This window comes from Lithobates pipiens, unplaced genomic scaffold, assembly GCF_037356315.1.
Source record: "Lithobates pipiens isolate NorthernLeopardFrog02 unplaced genomic scaffold, aLitPip1_a1.2 Scaffold_18, whole genome shotgun sequence".
Lineage (NCBI taxonomy): Eukaryota > Metazoa > Chordata > Amphibia > Anura > Ranidae > Lithobates > Lithobates pipiens.
In genome coordinates, this window is record NW_027507758.1 from 103497977 (window position 1) to 103518218 (window position 20242).

Here is a 20242-nt window from a genome sequence, read left to right on the forward strand (position 1 = left end):
TACTGGTAGTAAAAGATTTCTGTGCAGTACTCGAATAGTCTTTTTACCACTTTCAGGCTGAATTTTGTACACAGGCCCATCTTTGATTCTTTCTACCACTTTGTGTACTGATTCTTCCCAGTATGAACGAAGTTTACCAGGTCCTCCTCTTTCAGAGAGATTTCGTACTAAGACCCGATCACCCGGTTGAAGAGGTGCTCCTTTTATCTTTTTGTCATAGTACTTCTTCCCTTTAGCAGATGATTTTTTGCTATTCTCGGATGCGATTTTGTAAGCTTCTTGCATTCTAGATGCCCATTTCTGAGTAAATGTTGGTTGACTTTCTGATTCCTTTTCCAAATTTAGGTTGAGCATTAGGTCAATTGGCAAACGAGGAGATCTTCCATACAATAGAAAGAATGGCGAGTATCCTGTGGCTTCATGCCTGGTGCAATTGTATGCATGAACCATATGTGGAAGATGTTCTTTCCAATCTGACTTTTTCTCTTCCTCTAAGGTGCGAAGCATCTGTAACAAAGTACGGTTCAGTCTCTCCACTGGGTTACCCTGTGGATGGTATGGAGTAGTTCTTGAATGAGAAATCCCTGCCAATCGTTGCAATGTCTGAAATAAGTTGTTTTCAAATTCTCTTCCTTGGTCATGGTGGAGTTTCTCTGGATAGCCAAAACGTGGTATGAAATCTTGAAAGATCTTTTCTGCCGCCGTTTTTCCAGATTTGTTCTTAGTTGGATACGCTTGTGCAAAGCGTGTGAAATGGTCAACTATTACAAGTATATACTCATATCCTCCTTTGCTTTTCTCCAAGTGAAGATAATCAATGGATACTAACTCTAAAGGTGAACTGGTAGTAATCGAACCCATAGGTGCTCTTTCGGTGATATTTGGACGCTTTTGTTTGATGCAGCTGCATTTCTTCAGCACATATTCATCAATGTCTCTTTGCATAAATGGGCAGTAAAATCGTTCACGTGCTAGGTGGGTTACTTTGTCAGTACCAATGTGACCCATGTCATCATGAAGATTTCTTAAGACCAATGGTTTTAACTTTTCTGGTAGAACTAGCTGTTTTCGGGTTCCAGAGTGTCGGTAGAGGATTCCTTCATCGAATGAGTTTATTCCATTCATGTATCAAACGTCTTGTTTTGCTGGTCATACTCTCCTTTTCTTTGTGGTTTGGAATCCAGTCGTTCTCCTTAAGCCAGACCACTTCTCTAATGTTGGTATCGTCTTGTTGTAATGCTCTGATATTCTCCTGAGTCATTGGGCAGATTGTCTGTCCTTTCAGCAATTCTTCGGCCACATCACTTTCTGAGTGAAGAGTCAATGAAGCCACCCATAATGCCTCTTCTTCGTCAACAGCTTTGCTCCCTTGCCACATAGCTGACACAACCTCAGATGGTACAAGCTCTGTGTACTCACTCAGATTCTTCGTGAGTTCCACCGGAAATCGTGACAGTGTATCTGCATCTGCATTCTGTTTACCTGGCCTGTACTTGATATCGAAGTGGAAATCAGCCAACTCGCCAACCCAGCGATGACCCACAGCATTCAGTCTGGCAGTACTCAATACATATGTCAATGGGTTGTTGTCTGTGTAAACGGTGAATGTTGGAGCGTAGTACAAGTAATCTCTGAATTTGTCACAGACTGCCCACTTGAGAGCTAAAAACTCAAGTTTACCAGAGTGAAGATGGTAATTGCGCTCTGCTGGAGTCAATGTTCTGGAGCCAAACCCAATAACACGAAGTTTTTCTCCTTGTCGTTGGTATAGTACAGCACCTAGGCCTTCATTGGAAGCATCAGTGTGTAAGACAAAGGGTAAGTCAAAATCAGGGTATGCTAGAATTGGTGGATTGGTTAGCATGTCCACCAGTCTGGATACTACAGCTTGATGTTTGAATGTCCATTGAATCAGTGTTTTAGATGGCACTTGTGCTTTGTTCCCGTTTTTCTTTGTAGATTCCCTCCGATTGTTTTTGGGGATGAATGTAGCAGTTTCTTTCTCAGTGTTCTGCAAAAGGTCATACAGTGGTTTAGCAAGTCGAGAGAAATCTTGAATGAAGGACCTGTAGTAGCTCAGGAATCCTAACAAAGATCTGACTCCTCCCACTGTTTTTGGTTCTTTCCTTTTCAAATGTAATACCGCTTCAAGATCTTTTGGGTCAATTTTTATGCCTTCTTCTGACACCATCCGTCCAAGGTATCGAATCTGTCGTTTAAAGAGTTCACACTTCTTTGGTCTAAGTTTGATACCATGCTCACGCATTCGACTAAGCACTTGCCTAATATCATTGACATGCTCCTGAAAAGTTTTGGAGTAGCAAAGTACGTCATCCAAGTATGGAGAACAACATTTGTCTCTGATGCCCTCTAATACATTCTCCATGCATCTCTGAAAAGCTGCTGGGGCATTTGTTAATCCAAATGGAATACGGTTCCACTCCAGGAGTCCCCAGGGGGTGCTGAAAGCCGTCAGATGTCTGGAGTCTTCATGCACAAAGCCTTGATGATACGCACTACCCTGGTCCAGGATTGAGAACCACGTAAATCCTCCTAAGCTATCCAGCAGATCTTGTATTCTGGGTAGTGGATGTCTATCTGGGATAGTCTTTCGGTTTAACTCCCTAAAGTCAACACATAGTCGTAGGCTACTGTCCTTCTTTCGAACACAAACAACTGGTGATGAGTATGCTGAAGAAGATTTTGTTACCCAACCTCGGTCAAGAAGGTTTTGGATATATTCTTTCAATTCTTTGTATAGGGGTTTCGGTAACGAATTGTAGCGTTTCTGGACAGGAGTTTCATCTTTCAGATTTATCCTCAGTTTCAGGTTAGGGATGCATCCTATGTCTCCCTCATCTCGAGCAAAGACATCTGATTCATCATATAACATTTGTCTCGCTATCTCCTGTTCTTCTTCTGAGAGATCTTCCAAATTGACAGGTGGGTGCCACTTAACAGATTTGTTAGTGGGTAGCTGATTTCCAGTGTCCACTTGATTCAACTGGTTTACATGAAACACCCTTTTCTTCTGGTCAATTCCCTTTCCATCGTCTTTGTTTGGAGACAATGGTAGAATCTCAGCTGCTGGAGAAATGGTACCCAATACTGTTCTGGGTGGAAGGTAGATGTCATGTTGAGCACGGTTCAGTATAGGTATCTTCACCAGTTTAGAGAACCCATTTGGCACATCTACCACTGAAGGAAATAGTTCAAGTCCTTCCTCAACTGGATATTCGGGAAGTGGTTCAAATGGCATGATTCCTCCTTTCGGCCACGCTCTAATTCTGCATTTGACTTCACAGAGCTCGCCTCCTTTAATCTGGAGTCCCTTCTTCCCCACTTTGACCATACGACTATCGAATATTTCTCCTGGGTCAGTTGCTTGACTGACAGCATTGACAATGTTATTCGCTACACTCTGTCTTACTTTCATAGCTTCACTCAGCAAGATAGTCAGGTTTTGGGTGCTGTTTGGTCGGTCACGGTTTTCTCTGATCAATTCTTCGATAACATTAAACCCAAGAATTGGATTGTCATTACAGCAGTCACTCACCAGCATTGTCACATAAATGGCTGAGTTTCCATGTCCACTACTTTCGAATTCCAGGCAGACTTCAATCCACCCGATGAATGGAATGATAGAACCATTTGCAGCTGTAATGGATAAGTTGTCATCACAAGGTAAATCTTGTATGTGCCTAATGGAGACGCTGGGTAGAAACTTTTCTAACCATGCCTTCCCGACAATGCTGACCTGAGCTCCTGTATCCATCAACATGTCAACCGGTACACCATTCATCCGACATGACAGTAGGCATTTTCCTCCAATTAATTGTGCTACGTGTTGTTTGGAGAATCCATTCTCTTTTGGGAGTGTTCTAGTTGACCGGTGGGTGAATACCCTGTTTACCTTAGCATGGGACAGATCATTTGAGGTGGTCACTGGTTGTCCCTTTCCCAGTGACCGTCTGTCATTTCCCGACTGCCTTCTTTTCTTCAAGCAATCAACCGCTCTGTGCCCTGTCCAACCACAGTAGAAACAATGGTAGCAGTTCTGACTCTCTCGTTTAATGCAATCATCACACCTGGGCTTGCAGTGAGTTGTATCTGGAACTTGAACATTGGTTAGTGGCTTAGTCATTTGGTTTCCAACAATAGGAGTTAGCTTCATCATCTTTTCCAGGTTCTTTGTGAGAGCAGAGACCTGTGTTGTTAGTTCCATTAATGCAGTGTGATTTGCTTTAACATCTCCCTCAACTCTCTGTTGCAAGGTGTCTTTTTCACTATTCCCTGGTGTCTGTGATGAATGAACAGTAAGAGGTTTATGTTTAGGTGCACTGTTTAAGCGTCTCTGCCTTTCTGTTTCCTCATCAACTGATCTGGTGACCTGCTCTATGATAAAGTCATCCGTTACTGTCAAATCAGACACGTAAGCCTTGATATCTCGTCTAACATTAGAATTTTTCTCATTTAGTCCCTGATACAGTGTATGAAGGAATATGCCTTGCACCAGTTTTTTGTCATAGTTAAACTCTTGCCTATCATGTTGTGATGTAGACAGAACTTTTTGTTTTAACCCCACTAGCCTGTAAACAAATTGTTGTGCTGTTTCTCTTTCTTGCTGGGTAGCATTGCTAAGGTCCTGAAATAACTCATTACCACTTCGTTCTCTCATATGTGACTTCAAAAACCTTTTCAATTCAGCAACAGTAAGATCATCTTTGTCAGTCAACATATCTTTAAAATTACCAGGTTTGATTATTCTCAACACTGTGCGTATAATTTCAGATTCAGGGAATTTTTCTGTTAGACCCGCGTCAATTTGTCTGCACACGCTACTGTAACTCATGTCCGAACCATGATCTGAAATTACACCACCATGCATTTTAAATTCTCTACGTGGCAATAAAGCAACAACATTAGTTAATCTCACCAACTCCGATACCTGTTCAGTCCTTGCAGTCCCACTACTTATTTTTTTTGCAGCGGTTGCAATGTCCACAGTTGGTGTACTTTCCTTGTTAAGTTTTAGTTCATTGATCTTGTCTTGGATGATGAGTAGGTAAGACATACCTTGATCTTCCAACTTTTCCAGCTGATCACTTCTCAAGTAGTCTTCAATAAATTCAACAAGTTCCATTTCGTTGGTACCAGTCACTGATGGAACGTCCACGTCTCTTTCATCTCCCAGCGTAATAGCAAGGCTATGCAGCTGTTCTTCATTAAGCAGATGAATTTGTTTCTGGATATCCCACATCAGCGCACGATGAGGAGATGCCATCTCTGTTGCAATCTGAAGACTTGCACTCACGAGGCAGACGACTCTCACGACTCTCCTTGTAGCTCTGTAGCAGGCTCACGCTTGTCTCGCGCTTCCTTCTCACTGGTAACACAACGAATCCCGGCACACGAGCCCCCAAAATGTTACCGGCCTCAAAATGTGAATTAAGAGAGCCGATGATTGTAGACGCGATGAGATAAGGTGATCAGCTTGGCGTGGACTGCAAAGAATCACACAAACAGCATGAGATATGACCACTGACTTTATGGCTGGAAGTAGTTTAATTTTTACATAACAATACATCTTTTACATTTTTATAGTCACATGTTTATAAACATTAACAATATATATAATACCGATTTTAACGAAAGTATTTTAAAACGTAGTTATAACAATGAACATTACTAAATTTAATAACATATATATCCCTGTTATTCAGTGTTATAGATAATTATCTTTATCTCTCTGGTACACTTTAAGTGTGCAATAATCATACTAGCAATGCATTGCTTTAATACAAATATTTTCATGGTAGTACTCTTTTTTAACCACTAGATGGTGCACATTGCATGTCTGTATGATGCAATACATAAGCTTTACATACAATAGGTTTTTTTCTATATTAAATAACAGAAAACATGTGCTTCTATAAATCTATGCCATTTTCAATAAATCAGGTTTAAATATACCTATTTAGAAAGGTTTAGTGTTTATCATAGACATTTGTTCTGACTAATGCAGTATTTTCATGTTCACTTGTTTCTGACACATGCTGTTCTAAACTTCTAATTACAGCAAAACTATAGCATAAAATCTGCTGAGACTTTTTCTGCATCTGCTCAAGATGTTTAGGAATCTTTCTATCACAGGTTAATACAGATTAGGAACAATTTAGAGTACATACCTGCAAAGAATCACACAAACAGCATGAGATATGACCACTGACTTTATGGCTGGAAGTAGTTTAATTTCCAGTCACATGGTGTGTGGCCTTATATAGACTCTGTTTGTGTACCTTCTCTGCCATCTACTGGTTATTAATAGAATAGAAGGGAGATGTTTAGAAATATAAAAAAAAATGAATATGTACTTTGCTTTGGGGTGTCTGTTTTGTGACCATATAAACCCCAGTCCGTCACACCTGCACACTACAAGTCCCAGCAAGTCCAGGACTCACCTTTCGTCTCACCCATGCTGGCTCTTGTCACTCCCCCCCCCCCCCACATGGGACATCCCCAGTACAGGGGGAGGCTAGGTCCAAAGTCTCATTCCCTCTTAACAGTCCCGGACTGTAGTGTATTCTCAGTCCCTTCACACATCCCCCCTCCTCCATCCATGCGTTGCTCTTACCTTTTCTCTCTTTATCCATCTCCAGATGGAGGGCAAGTACCCCCACTCAGGGCCTCTCGCCATGACGGATAGCAGATCAGGGAGGCACAACAAGAGAAAAGGGAGATGAGGCAAGATCAGCTGGGACTAACCTGGAGAGAGAGGGGGAGGGGGAGACATGAGAGGAGAGAACAGGACCTGCTTACAGAGGGGCAGGGAGGACATGGGGATGGGCTGGTCCATGTACCACTTGCAACTGTGTACTACTCTGTTATTATTCCCTTAAACAAGTAACCCCCCTCCTCCACACAGCTGCCCTGTCCCGCCTTGCACCTATGTGCAGGGGAGGAGCATGATTTGTGTTGTCACGTTCCTTACATACCAGCTTCTCAGGTGACCCCACCATCCACATACAGCACTGTACTTGTAAGAGAGGCTGTGCAGGCCCCCTGGGCGGGGTTGCAATTGTGACCTCTGATGCTACGCCTATGGTGTCACCCCTCTGGCGAGTGTCACCCAGGTGTGGTCTGCCCCCCATAGCAACACCACTGCAGGAGAAAGTGTAGATAGAGAAAAGAGGTCCCAAGAAAGGGCCTTGGGGGACCCCTACAGAAAGAGGAAGAGGATAGGAAGAGGTGGAGTTATAGGTGACTAAGGTAGCACTTAGATAGGTGACTTAGGTAGCATTTAGATAGCAGGAGAACCAGTAAAGAGCAGTCTTGGAAGCCAAGAGAGTGACTTTTTTTTTTAGGAGAAATGGGTGATCAACTATAAAACAATAGAAAGATCCCATATAGTAGAGTAGGTCTCTAGGTACCAAGTTATGGCTGTTGGTTTTAGCAGTCTGTAATGCTGCGTACACATGACCGTATACTCTGACTTTTTTCCGACGGAGTTCCGCTGAAACGTACTTGCCTACACATGATCACACCAAAGTCTGATTGTTTAGAACGTGGTGACGTACAACACGTATGATGGGACTAGAAAAAGGAATTTCAATAGCCAGTAGCAAATAGCTGCCAATGCGTCGGTTTTGGTCCGTCGGAACAGCATACAGATGAACGGTTTTCCAGATACAAATTGATTCAGTGGGAAAGATTTAAAACATGTTCTATTTCTAGGACCATCAGAATTTTTGAAAAAAAAAGTCAGCTGAAGCCGACACACAATCAGAATATCCAAAGAAATGATTGCGTCTGACTTTTTCTGCCGGAAAGTCCGACTGTGTGTACACGGCATTAGTTGTTAGTGGGTTTTAGAGGGACAGTTTCTGTAGAATGCTGTGAGTGACAGGCAGTCTGTAAGGGATATCTGTGTACTGCTATCACTGTAGAGGCTGATTAAATTAACTGGTTCTTTCCCACAACAGTGCAGAGGCAGCCAGGCCCACAGCAACAGTCCATTCACTCCACCTCACTGAACAGTCTAGGGGTTTGTCTTTTTCTGTATTTTTTTGCTTGTAGGAACTGGGGAGGATGATTTTGTGTGGTGTGGAATACTCCAAAATTGCTTGAACACAATTCTGCAGGGGACAACTTTCTAAACAGCAGCAGCAACGTTTTTCACTCACAGTTTGGAACCATGAGATCATTTGTAGAACAGGTATAGCTAGACTGGAACAGTCTATAGGTTCACGGCTGAGAACGATATGGCTATACTGGAGCAGACTATAGGTTCACAGCTGAGGACCATGAAGTAGCTTGCAGGACAGATATGGCTATACTGGAGCAGTCTATAGGTTCACAGGTGGGGACCATGAAGTAACTTGTACAGAATGGAGGCTCTACTCACAGAATCCTAGAGCAAGATCAGTCCATAGGTGCAGCTTCTTGTAAGTAATTCAGCATCTAGTTTCAGGGGTGCTGGGCTCCCCTCTCAGTTCACGAATCCACCCCCCCCAGGAAAGAGAAAAGACAATCTCCCAATGCTTACTCCTGCACCACCGTTCCAGTACTACTGACCCCAGAACCCCTTGCAACTCTCTTCCAAAACTGTTCACCTCTGCATATCTGGCAACTCTCTTTGAGTACTCTTCACCTGTGCATCCCTTGCAACTTTCTAACATTGTTGCTTACCTCTGCATCCCCTGTAGTCCATTCCCAAAACTGCTCACCCCTGCAACTCTCTTCAACACTTCTCATCCCTGCAACCATCCATACTAAAATGTTGTTCATATAATGCACTATGTATAGAACAGTGTTTCTCAACCATAATGTCCAGTAGTTTTCTATCAAAACCTTCTATGCCCCAACAGTAAGGGCAAATTTACTTTATTGGTAGGTTAATGTGTATTAAGTTAAGACAGCCCATTCAGAATACAATAAATATACAGGAATGCAAAATATTTTTAGTGTGCATAAAATGTGTTAACCTGCCTAGGCCCTAGTGCCCAAGCTGCAGCCCTTTGCCACTTTTTGTGTGGCCCTTGGGGCCCCTGCAGACACTAATCGGTTTCACTATTTCCCTGTTATTATAGTGATTTCTAGCAGCTTCATATAATATGTCTATGAATGTCTCCTGAAGCATGTCCTCAGTCTCCAACAACTCCTATGGCTTAGCACACAAAAGTGTTCCCAGAACACTTACCAGCTAGCCTGAAAAACAAACAAATGGCAGTATCTAACAATATACACTAAAAAACAGAGGTCTTAGTTGCACACATTTGTAACTATGTGCGGAAGCCGTACTGTCACGTCAAGGATCCTCTGTAAAGAGTGCGCCTAACTCTGTATTTAAGTGTCTCCATATCAGAGCATATATAGCAGTGGGTAAATTAAAGCGGTTGTAAACCCTCACATATACCCAGTGACATGACTGGCCTCAGGTGATACAGAGATGAAAGAAATCCTCCTACATAGGTTGTACCTGTTTATTTGCAGGATTATCTACAGTCATTTATAGTGGTTGTATACCCCTGAAATTAAAAATGCATGAACTGTATCATTCTATAGCATGTACTTGTCTCAACCCAAAGCACCTAATGTGATTTCTGTCTGCTGTCTTGTTCCTCTACTATCTGCATGAGTCAGTTCTGATGGGTTATGTTGACTTAAGGCATCCAAGAGGATGGGGAGAATGGCTCCAGCACACAGCATGTGATTTACAGCCTCAGCTGTGCATGCTTCCCTATTTAACTGTGTAGGGGGGGGTGCCCATTCCCTCCACTCATGTATGATATTACACTCAGCTCTGCGCTCTATTGCTGTGCAATGTGTGACAGATCCCCATCCTGCATTCTCTAACTGAGAAATACTATGTAAATTCTGGACTTTGAACAGATGTAAAGGATGGAGGGCTGCAGATAAACAGGTACAACTTATATATGAGCATTTGTTCCATCTCTTTGTATCATTTGAGATTAACCTGGCAGGGGTTCTTCTTCCTTCACCCGCTATCACATTTTGAAACTGGAGCAACTGTCAGACCTCCACCCACACAGCCTCGTCTCTCATTTAGAGAAATCTGTGAATGAAGAAACTACAAGTCCTGTTTTGCTCTGTGGCATATGGATTTGTAGTTTAATCAGCATACTCATAATTCATTTACACTGCCTACAGCTCTGAAACTGAAAGCCCGTACAAAGGTACAGACACAGAGCTGTAGGCAGTGTGTGCAGGAGCCTGACATTGCACCTGCAATCTGCTGATCATGGGTGCAAAACTTTACAGGCTCCTGTTTTCAAAAATAATAAATGCACATATTTTTTACCTGCAAAAATACTTGCTATTTTTTTTAATTAAAGGTGAACTTAAATGTTATATATTATCACCAGAGCTGGGATTCTCTATACAGTAGTGGGTGGTCATATGCAGCCGATGAGTTTTCTAATGTGGTGGTGATGGATCACAGCAGCACTTTTGAAGAATTTATTGATTGCACAGCACAACAGCACTTTTTATGGCACAGCGGGAATGCTTTGAAAGCATAAAGCCGCGTACACACGATCAAACAACCCGGTGGAAAAGTCCGCCGTGCGTGGGCTCCGGCGGACTTTTTTTACCCAAAAGTCCAGCGGACTAAGAAAGTAGTTTTGCACCTAAATATGTCCGCCGGACTCGCATTTCGGCGGACAATATGGCCGTGTGTGTACTAGTCTGGCGGACAATACGGCCGTGTGTGTGCTAGTCTGGCGGACAATACGGCCGTGTGTGTGCTAGTCTGGCGGACAATATGGCCGTGTGTGTGCTAGTCTGCCGTACTTTTGAAATGAATGGACTTTTCCCGCCCGGAGAAAAGTCCGCTCATTTTGAGCATGGCTCCAGGTAGCCGGGACCAGCGAAGGAGGCGCCGCTGTCCCCGTCACCTGGTATGGAGTTAAAGGGGAAGCCCTACGCTGAAAAAATGGCGTGGGGTCCCTCTCTAGGTTCATATCAGACCCTTATCCGAGCACGCTACCCGGTCGGTCAGGAAAGGGGGTGGGGACGAGTGAGCGCCCCCCCTCCTGAGCCGTACCAGGCCGCGTGCCCTCAACGTGGGGGGGTGCTTAGGGGAAGGGGGGCCACGCGCCCCCCCACCCCAAAGCACCTTGTCTCCATGTTGATGAAGACAAGGGCCTCTTCCCGACAACCCTGGCCGTTGGTTGTCGGGGTCTGCGGGCGGGGGGCTTATCGGAATCCGGGAGCCCCCTTTAATAAGGGGGCCCGGAATACTGGCCCCCCACCCTATGTGAGTGAGTATGTTGTACAATGAACCCCTGCCCATTCAACTGTGAAAAAAACTGTGAAAAAAACGTTAAAAAAACACACAAGGTTTAAAAATTACACTGCTCCGGGGGGTCTTCCGTCTTGGGGGGTCTTCTCGCCGGACTCCTCCGCTATCTTCTGCTAGCTCTTTTACTAGCGGAGGAGCCCGGCTTTCTTCTTCGTCGTCACCCGGGGGTCTTCTTCCGACTTCGGGGGTCTTGTCCCCCTCTTCAGTTCTTTGTGTCGGGCCTCCGCGCCTTCTTCTAGCTCTTTTACAAGCGGTGGCCCGGTCTTCTGTTGCCGCTGCCGCTGTCGATGTCTTCGTCTTCTCTTCTTCTCTTCTTGAGCTGTTGCCTCGTCGCTGTCTCTGGCCACAATGACAGGCACGCGGCATGCGGCAACTTATATAGGGACATCGCCGGATGATGTCCCCGCCCATTATGATGTCACAGTCCCAGAGGATGTGACATCATAATGCACAACCATCACCCAGGTTTACACAAAATGGTCCCAAAAACAAGAAAATCCAGTGAGCGGCAGTTGTGTGGAAGAAAATGCCTTGTTTATGTCAGAGTAGAATGGTGAGACTGGTTAAAAATGATAGAAAGGCAGCAGTAACTCAAATAACCACTTGTTACAATCAAGATATGCAGATAACCATCTCTGAACACATCGTGCCTTGAAGCAGATGGACTACAGCAGCAGAAGACCACAACGGCTGCCACTCCTATCAGCTAAGAACAGGAAACTGAGGCTACAGTTTGCACACAGGCTCAGCAGAAGTGGACAATAGAAGATTGAAAAATGTCTGGTCTGATCAATCTCAGTTTCAGCTGTGATATTCAGATGGTAGGGTCAGAATTTGGTGTAAACAATATGAAAGCATGGATCCATCCTGCCTTGTAACAAAAGTTCAGGTTGGTGGTGGTGTAATGGTGTTGGGAATATTTTCTTGACACACTTTGGGCCCCTTAATACCAATTGAGTATCATTTAAATGGCACGGCCTACCTGAGCATTGTTGTTGACCATGTCCATCCCTTTATGACTATTGACTACAATGTACTCATCTTGTGGTGGCTACTTCCAGCAGGATAATGTACTATGTCACAAAGCTCAGATCATCTCAAACTGGTTTCTTGAACAAGACATTGAGTTCACTGTAATCCAATGGCCTCCACAGTCACCAGATTGCAATCCAATAGAGCACCTTTGGGATGTGGTGGAATGTGAGATTTGCATTATGGATGTGCAGCTCACAAATCTGCAACAAGTGATACTATCATGTCAAAATCGGCATGATGGAATGTTTCCAACACCTTGTTGAATCTATGCCATAAAGAAATAAGACAGTTCTGAAGTCAAAAGGGGGTCCAACCCGATACTCCACTCCAAGAAATCCAGCCCTGAATAGATCAGTGACATATATCAAAAAACCACAGTGAGGAACTCATAAATCCTCAATAATATAAAAAATAGTCTCCTGCCAGATATGCACTCACATTCTTTTGTGCCCTCTCGGCCCTCAGGATTTATAGCAGTTTAAGGTGTGCATGTCAATTCCCAGGAGTGATGCCACTGGACATGATGTCGTCGTCTAAGACCCCCTCAATGGTTTTCACCCAGTTGGGCTTCTTCAGGAAGCTGGGGAGAGGCCAATTAACCCTTCAGAGGCTATTTTAATGAATGAATACCCACTTGAAGTGTTGTTACAATCTTTAATAAGCTATAATCTCTAAACTTCGTCCTATTATATCTCTAAACTTCGTCCTATTCTTTCCCTTTCTGATGCTGAAAGGTTGGTTCATACCTTTGTCTCCTCTAGACTGGATTATTGCAACGCACTACTCATTGGGATTCCGAGAAAGAGTCTACAGAGGCTTCAGTATATTCAAACCTCTGCGGCTAGGATCCTGATGAGAGTGCGGAAGCATGAGCATATTACTCAGATTCTTAAATCACTTCATTGGCTCCTGGTCTCTGCTAGGATTGGAGTATAAGGTTTCTCTTCTTACACACCAATGCATATATGGACATGCCCCACCTTATCTTAAGGAACTTCTGAGATTGCAAAATTTATCTCATTCCCTTCGCTCAACACAATAAAATTTTCTCCAAATTCCAAAAACCAAATTAAAGACAATGGGAGATAGGGCCTTTTGTACTGCTGCCCCACATTTGTGGAATGCTCTGCCTGATAGTCTAAGGGTATTTCAATCAACTGAAAGTTTTAAAAAAGCATTAAAGACTTTTCTTTTAAACAAATTTTTTTAATTTATGTTAGTTGTATGTTTTGATTGTAACCATGTAGCACTTTGAGATCTTTTGATGGAAAATGCATTATAAATCAAATTTATTATTATTATAATCAAACATAAGCACATAAATATGTATGACCAAGTAAAAATACACCTTTATAAGAGGGAAAAATATATTAAAAAAATGTTTTGTTAAAAATTGATATATAAATAAAAAATGTGTTTAAACCCTAAAATAAAGAGAACAATTCCAGTGGTCCTAGTTGTCCCCAGCAGAGAGAAAAAAAATGTGTTTTTTTTTTTGATTGCCCCCACAGAATGGCTGTGGGGGCAATTTTTTTGATTGCCCCCACAGAATGGCTGTGGGGGCAATTTTTTTGATTGCCCCCACAGAACCAGCGCAATTTCTCCTGACTGGAGAAGAATTTCCATAAATCTCTGCATTATGTAAACAGAACTAGTCTACCTCATAGGTTTCTATGGGTTTCTCTTCAATTCAATTCAAACAGTAGCAATCAGACTAGAAGAGAGGGAACTTGTGAGTGCTTTCTATTTAAAGATCCAAGGGTAAACCATGAATGTTGCTTGTAAAGGTCTAGGTATAGAGGACATGTCCATAAAAATCTTGGACTGTGAGTTAATTTACCTCTTGCTGACCGCTTAATGCACATATTCGGCGGCAAGAAATGCAAGCTTTAACACCGAGCCACTGCACATATGTGTTCATGGTGGCAGCTCTCAGTCAAGGCTTTTGATTGGTAGCCAGCAGGGAGGGCCTCCTGATCATGTGACGGCTGTGAGAGCCAATCACAGTAGTCACATAATACAGAAGCTTTGCCGCCTCCTGGGCATTAAAGTCCACTAATGTGCTGCTTGAATTCAGGTGAATTGTGAAAAAAATAATTCGTTTTTAAGTAAATTTCAAGTTGGGAACTTAAATTATTTGCATATGTGTGCGAATGGCCTTAAAATTAAGAACAATATAAATCATTACATGAATATCTAACCCTTTTAAAGTAAGAAGACTAACTCACTTCCTCAACAAGACCTGCAAACTGCACAATCTGTTTTGCTTGGCTGGTCAAATCAGAAAACACAGATAGGAACAAGCAGGAAGGAAGAGGATAAAAGACGTGGATTTACATAAAGAATTTTTCATTGCCATGGAAACCACCGCTTGCAACATGCAATCTCGCTAAAAAAAAAAAAAAAAAAAAAAAAGATGTAAACAGCTTAGTGATCCATTGAGAGGAACTGAAAATTCAGTTCTTAGAGAAAAAATATAATTTGTCCACCTCCACATCTTTCCACCAATCTCACAATCAAGTCCCTTTGCCATCATGTTACAATATTTTTCATTTAAAAGTAGCAAAAAAATTAATAAAAAAGATGTATGTGTAAGAAGATACAGTGTTTTAAGGTATTAGGAGGACATGAAGAATGGGTTTGTTCAGGCATAAAAATTAGAACCTTGACATATACTGCTAATGTCTACCAAGTGCTCTTTAACCACTTGCCGACCAGCACACTCCGATGTACGTCGACAGAATGGCACGGGCAGGCAAATGGGCGTACATGTACGTCCCTTTAAATTTGACACCCTGCCGTTGGGAGTGCGCCGCCGGCGGCGCGCTCCCGCGCTGGTCGGGACCCCCGTGAGTCTGGTCGCGGGACCCGCGGACTCGATCGCCGCGGGCATACCCGCGATCGTCTCACGGAGCGGTCAAAGGAAGAAATGCCATTGTAAACAGCATTTCTCCATTCTGCCTAGCAACTAGTGACGCTGATCTCTGCTCCATGTGATTGGAGCAGAGATCAGTGTTCACTAAATGAAAGCCCAACCCCCCCACAGTTAGTAACACACCCCTAGGAACACTTAAGCCCTACACTGCCACCCACTGGTTAACCCCTTCACTGCCAGTGTCATTTACACAGGAATCACTGCATTTATATAGCAGTGATTACTGTATAAATGACAATGGTCCCAAAAATGTGTCAAAAATGTCCGATGGGTCCCCCACAATGTCGCAGTCACAATAAAAATCGCTGATCGCCGCCATTACTAGTAAAAAAAAAAAAATAAAAAATGATTAATAAAAATGCTATAAAACTATCCCTATTTTGTAAACGCTATAACTTTTGCACAAACCAATCAATAATCGCTTATTGCGATTTTTTTTACCAAAAATATGTAGAAGAATACGTATCGGCCTAAACTGAGGGAAAAAAATGTTTTTTTATATATTTTTGGGGGATATTTATTATAACAAAAAGTAAAAAATAATGTGTTTTTTTCAAAATTGTCGCTCTATTTTTGTTTATAGCGCAAAAAATAAAAACCGCAGGGGTGATCAAATACCACCAAAAGAAAGCTCTATTTGTGGGGAAAAAAAGGATGTCAATTTTGTTTGGGAGCCACGTCGCACGACCGCGCAATTGTCAGTTAAAGCGACGCAGTGCCGAATTGCAAAAAGTGGTCTGGTCTTTGACCAGCAAATTGGTCCGGTCTGAAAGTGGTTAATCAAAAACCCAAAGGACACATAAAAAGGGAGTATAATATTTACATATAAATTACATGGCGAACAGTATGAGAACACCTCTTCAAATTACTGGGTTCGGGTCTTTCTTGCGAAGGGTACTGCTAATGCCACCGCACATATTTTACATTATTGTGTGCTTCCAACTTTGTGGCAACTTGGTGAAGGCTCTTTTCTGTTCTTATATGACCATGCCCCAATTCACAAAGCCAGTACTGTAAAGAGCGTGAAGGAACTCAAGTGACCTGCACCGAAACACAACTAGAACACCCTTGTGATGAACTGAAATGACAATTGTGAGGCAGGTCTCTTCTGTACATTGATTGACTTCTGTACAACCAGCTTGATCATACATGGATCCAAATTTTAGCACAAATTCCTACGGAGACTGCAAAATCTGACTGAAAAACCTCCCAGAAGAGTAGAGGCTGTTATAGGTGCAATGGGGCAGGCAGTGGGAAGGGAGCTATAAGATCCACTTTTCTTTTTATGTAGGTAGACGTAATTGGCATTTTTTTTTCTTTAAACATGATTGTTTTAAAGCTTACATGAGGTTTTAGTGAATGGGTTAAAGGTGACCAAACACTATACAATCTTTTTTCACAATCATCTTTATATCTACAATCAACAATGTACTACAAGTACCTGCCTGATTTTATTTATTTATTTATTTAAAGGGGAGGGCCACCCTGAAAAACAAAAAAATGTTAAAAATTACAAAAAATCTAAAAAAAAAAAATGAAAAAAAATTATTTTTTTTACTTACCAGAAATGCCTGTTGCTAGGCACTTTCTCCTAATCTTCCTCTTCCTCCTCCGCGGAGATCTTCTGTCTTCTCTCTTCGTCGCGGCGTCTTCTGGGTAATGAGTCGCGCTGTGTTCTGGGAACTGTGTGTTCCAGAACACAGCGCGTCCCATTCAGAAAGCGCTGCGGGACTCGCGCATGCGCAGTAGCTGCGGGACTCGCGCATGCGCAGTAGGAAACGGGCAGTGAAGCCATAAGGCTCCGCTGCCTGTTTCCCTTACAAGGGATGGCGGCGCCGGGATCCGAGAGCCGAGGGACGGGTCGGCCTCGGGCGGCCGACATCGCGGGAGCCCTGGACAGGTGAGTGTGTTTATTAAGTCAGCAGCTGCAGTGTTTGCAGCTGCTGACTTTTTTTTTTTTTTTTTTATAACCGGCCCTCCGCTTTAAGGTACTTGTAAAGTGCTGTCAATTTACATATATATTGTGTGTTCCCATCAGTCCTTGTCCTCAATGAGCTTACAGTCTAAGCCCTTGTACACACGGTCGGAAAATCCGTTGGAATGTGTCCTATCAGACCGTGTCGTTGGATAATCCGACTGTGTGTGGTATGCATCGGACTGATTCCGTCCGAATATCCGTCGGACCCAATTTTCCAACATGTTGGAAATATTTCCCGACCAACTGGTTTGATCGGACATACTCCGATCATGTGTAGCGAATTTTGATCGGACCAAGTGCCACGCATGCTCAGATCAAAATTCCTACATCAAAGCTATTGGCTACTAGCCTGAATGTAGTCCCATCATAACGAAATTACGTCATCACGTTCTGAAAGATCGGATTTTTCGACAACTTAGTCCGACCGTGTGTATGCAACAGTTTCGGACACAATCCGTCGGACAAAATCCGACGGATTTGGTTGGCAGAATCTCCGACCGTGTGTACAGGGGCTAAGATTCCTAACTCACATTCATACTGCAGGGAATCAAATACATTTTTGTTTTTCGGTTTGTTTTAACCCACTGGTTTAATACAAAAAAAGTAATGTATGTTTAGGGAGCAGGGCATATAAATCTGGCTTCTGTTCTGAACCATGGTATCCAATCTGACAAGATGAATTTACTATATCTGGCACCACTGCATCTTATGTAGTGCTGGCTCCTGAAGAGCATGCGCTATTTGTTTTAAATATTAATATTCCTAAAACCACAGTTGGGTTTTAGGGCTAATTTTGCCAAATTATGGTTTCAGTACCAGTGTAGCTGGATTGCTCTGAGTTCTCCTTGGCTGCAGGTGTCGCTGTCACCACCAGAAAGTGTGAGAACGCAGTTTGGCTGGGTGCATTGAATGCCTGTTTTCTCTCGGAACTAGCCCAGTGGGAGTGTCGTCTTGCTGTGCATTCTGGGAGAGGGTATTTAAGATACTGGCATCATGTGCTTCTGGGTTCCGGTCAAGAGGAGATTTTCCGTCTGTTCGGTCCTGGTCCTTCTGACCAGCCCCCGTGGCCCTCCTGGCCTGGGGTGCGGATCCATGCAATTCTGAGCCTCGGGGCTGGATAGACTGAGGTGAAGCAACTGCAGGGACTGGCCTGAATGGATATGAGGCCAATATGATTCTAAGGTGGTCCGGTGCTGTCTCATCTAGGGAGAGGATCAGCAACTGGAGAAGCATCCAGGGGAGGACTCTTTGGGAGAAGGCCATGCGTAAGGCTGGCTTCTGAGAAGGAGCCTGGAGGCTCAGTTGAAGGACACTTTGCAAATCTATTTTCATACGGTATCGCCGGAACGGCTGAGAGATACTGGTACCGTATCATAGTTTTCTAAATTTATCTATGTCCCTCAGTTACATTCAAGTCTGTGGCAGAGACTTTGCTCTACTTAACACCCTACCGGCTGCTAGGCCTAGTGAGAGGAGGTCTGTCTGGTGGTTGTAAGAATCCAGTTGTGAAACTGTAATTCTCTGGATTTCTATAGTGAGAGACATTCCTATTTTTGCAGTTCCAAAAGTACCTGAACTTTCTTCCTAACCCTCTACCCTTCATTGAGAAACTGTGTTATCTTTTAAATAAATATCCCAAAAAGAGGATCCAGTATCAGTTTCTGCAGTTCTTTGGGCCATCTACCACGGGAAACCCCTAGACGGAGGCGAGGTCAAGAAGGTAACAGTAAGCCCAATCAAACCAGCAGCTCCTTGGGGGTCAGTGCTACAATACAAATGTACAAGATGTAAAATAAAAAATATGGAGGTCCAGGAGTCCATGAAGGTCAATTTTTCAGATATCTACATTCCATTGATGTTGGGTAAAGGGATAAAGGAAACAGTGCGTGTAATTCTCCTTATTTACACTGGGGAAACCATACCAAGGATTGTCTCTGTTTTCATCCTTATTAGATGACTCTGTACCCAGCGCAATGACAAACATCACAATGCTACCAGTTACACAGTATTAGATGGCTTTCTTCTCACATAATGTAGGCGCCAGTTCATATTATGTATTCTGTGTTTTTGACTCACGATCTCCTTGTTGTGACTTGACTTCTGTTAATCCCCTGTCCTGAGCAATAAGTTTCACTGGAGTTACACAACATTCCAAATAATAAGTCCTGGTGACATCACCAGCCTGATGTTAATGCTAAGGGGGAAAAGCTTTACTTTTTTAATTTAACATAAATTTGATTTTAAAAGGTAACTTAAAGCTGAACTCCAGGCAAAATACACAAACACATACACAATGGTGTGTGGGTGGCACAGTGGTGTAGTGGTTAGCACTCTTATCTAGCAGTAAAAAGGGTCACTGGTTCAAATCCCAACCATGACCCTACCTGCCTGGAGTTTGCATGTTCTCCCTGTGCCTGTATGGGTTTCCTCCGGGTACTCCCGTTTTCTCCCACTCTCCAAAGACATGCTGGTAGGTTAATTAGCATCTGTCCAAATTGGCCCTAGTATATGAATGCGAATTATAGGGACCTTAGATTGTAAGCTCCTTGAGGGTAGGGACTGATGTGAATGTACAATGTATGTGTAAAGCACTGTATAAATTGATGGTGCTATATAAGTACCTTAAATAATAATAATGTATTAGAGATAATTACCTGCCAAAGCATTTGTTTTTTCTGTCCATTCAGCTCTGAGATTTACACAGACCCATCACATAGGATAGCCCTCTCAGACAGGACAGGAGACCAAACTTTTTTTCTGTACTGCAGTTAAGTAATGCTTAGAGATCTCGTCCTTCCTCCTCGCCCAGGGCTTTTTTCCAATGGGAACACAGTTCCGGCACCTCCAGGACTGAATGTATGTAATGGCAAGGGGTGCTGGGTTGTGCTACAGTGTCTATTGATGCTGGCTACTGGAGAATCTATTGTTCCTGGGGTGGGTGGTATGTTGCTGGGAGAGATCTACTGTTGAG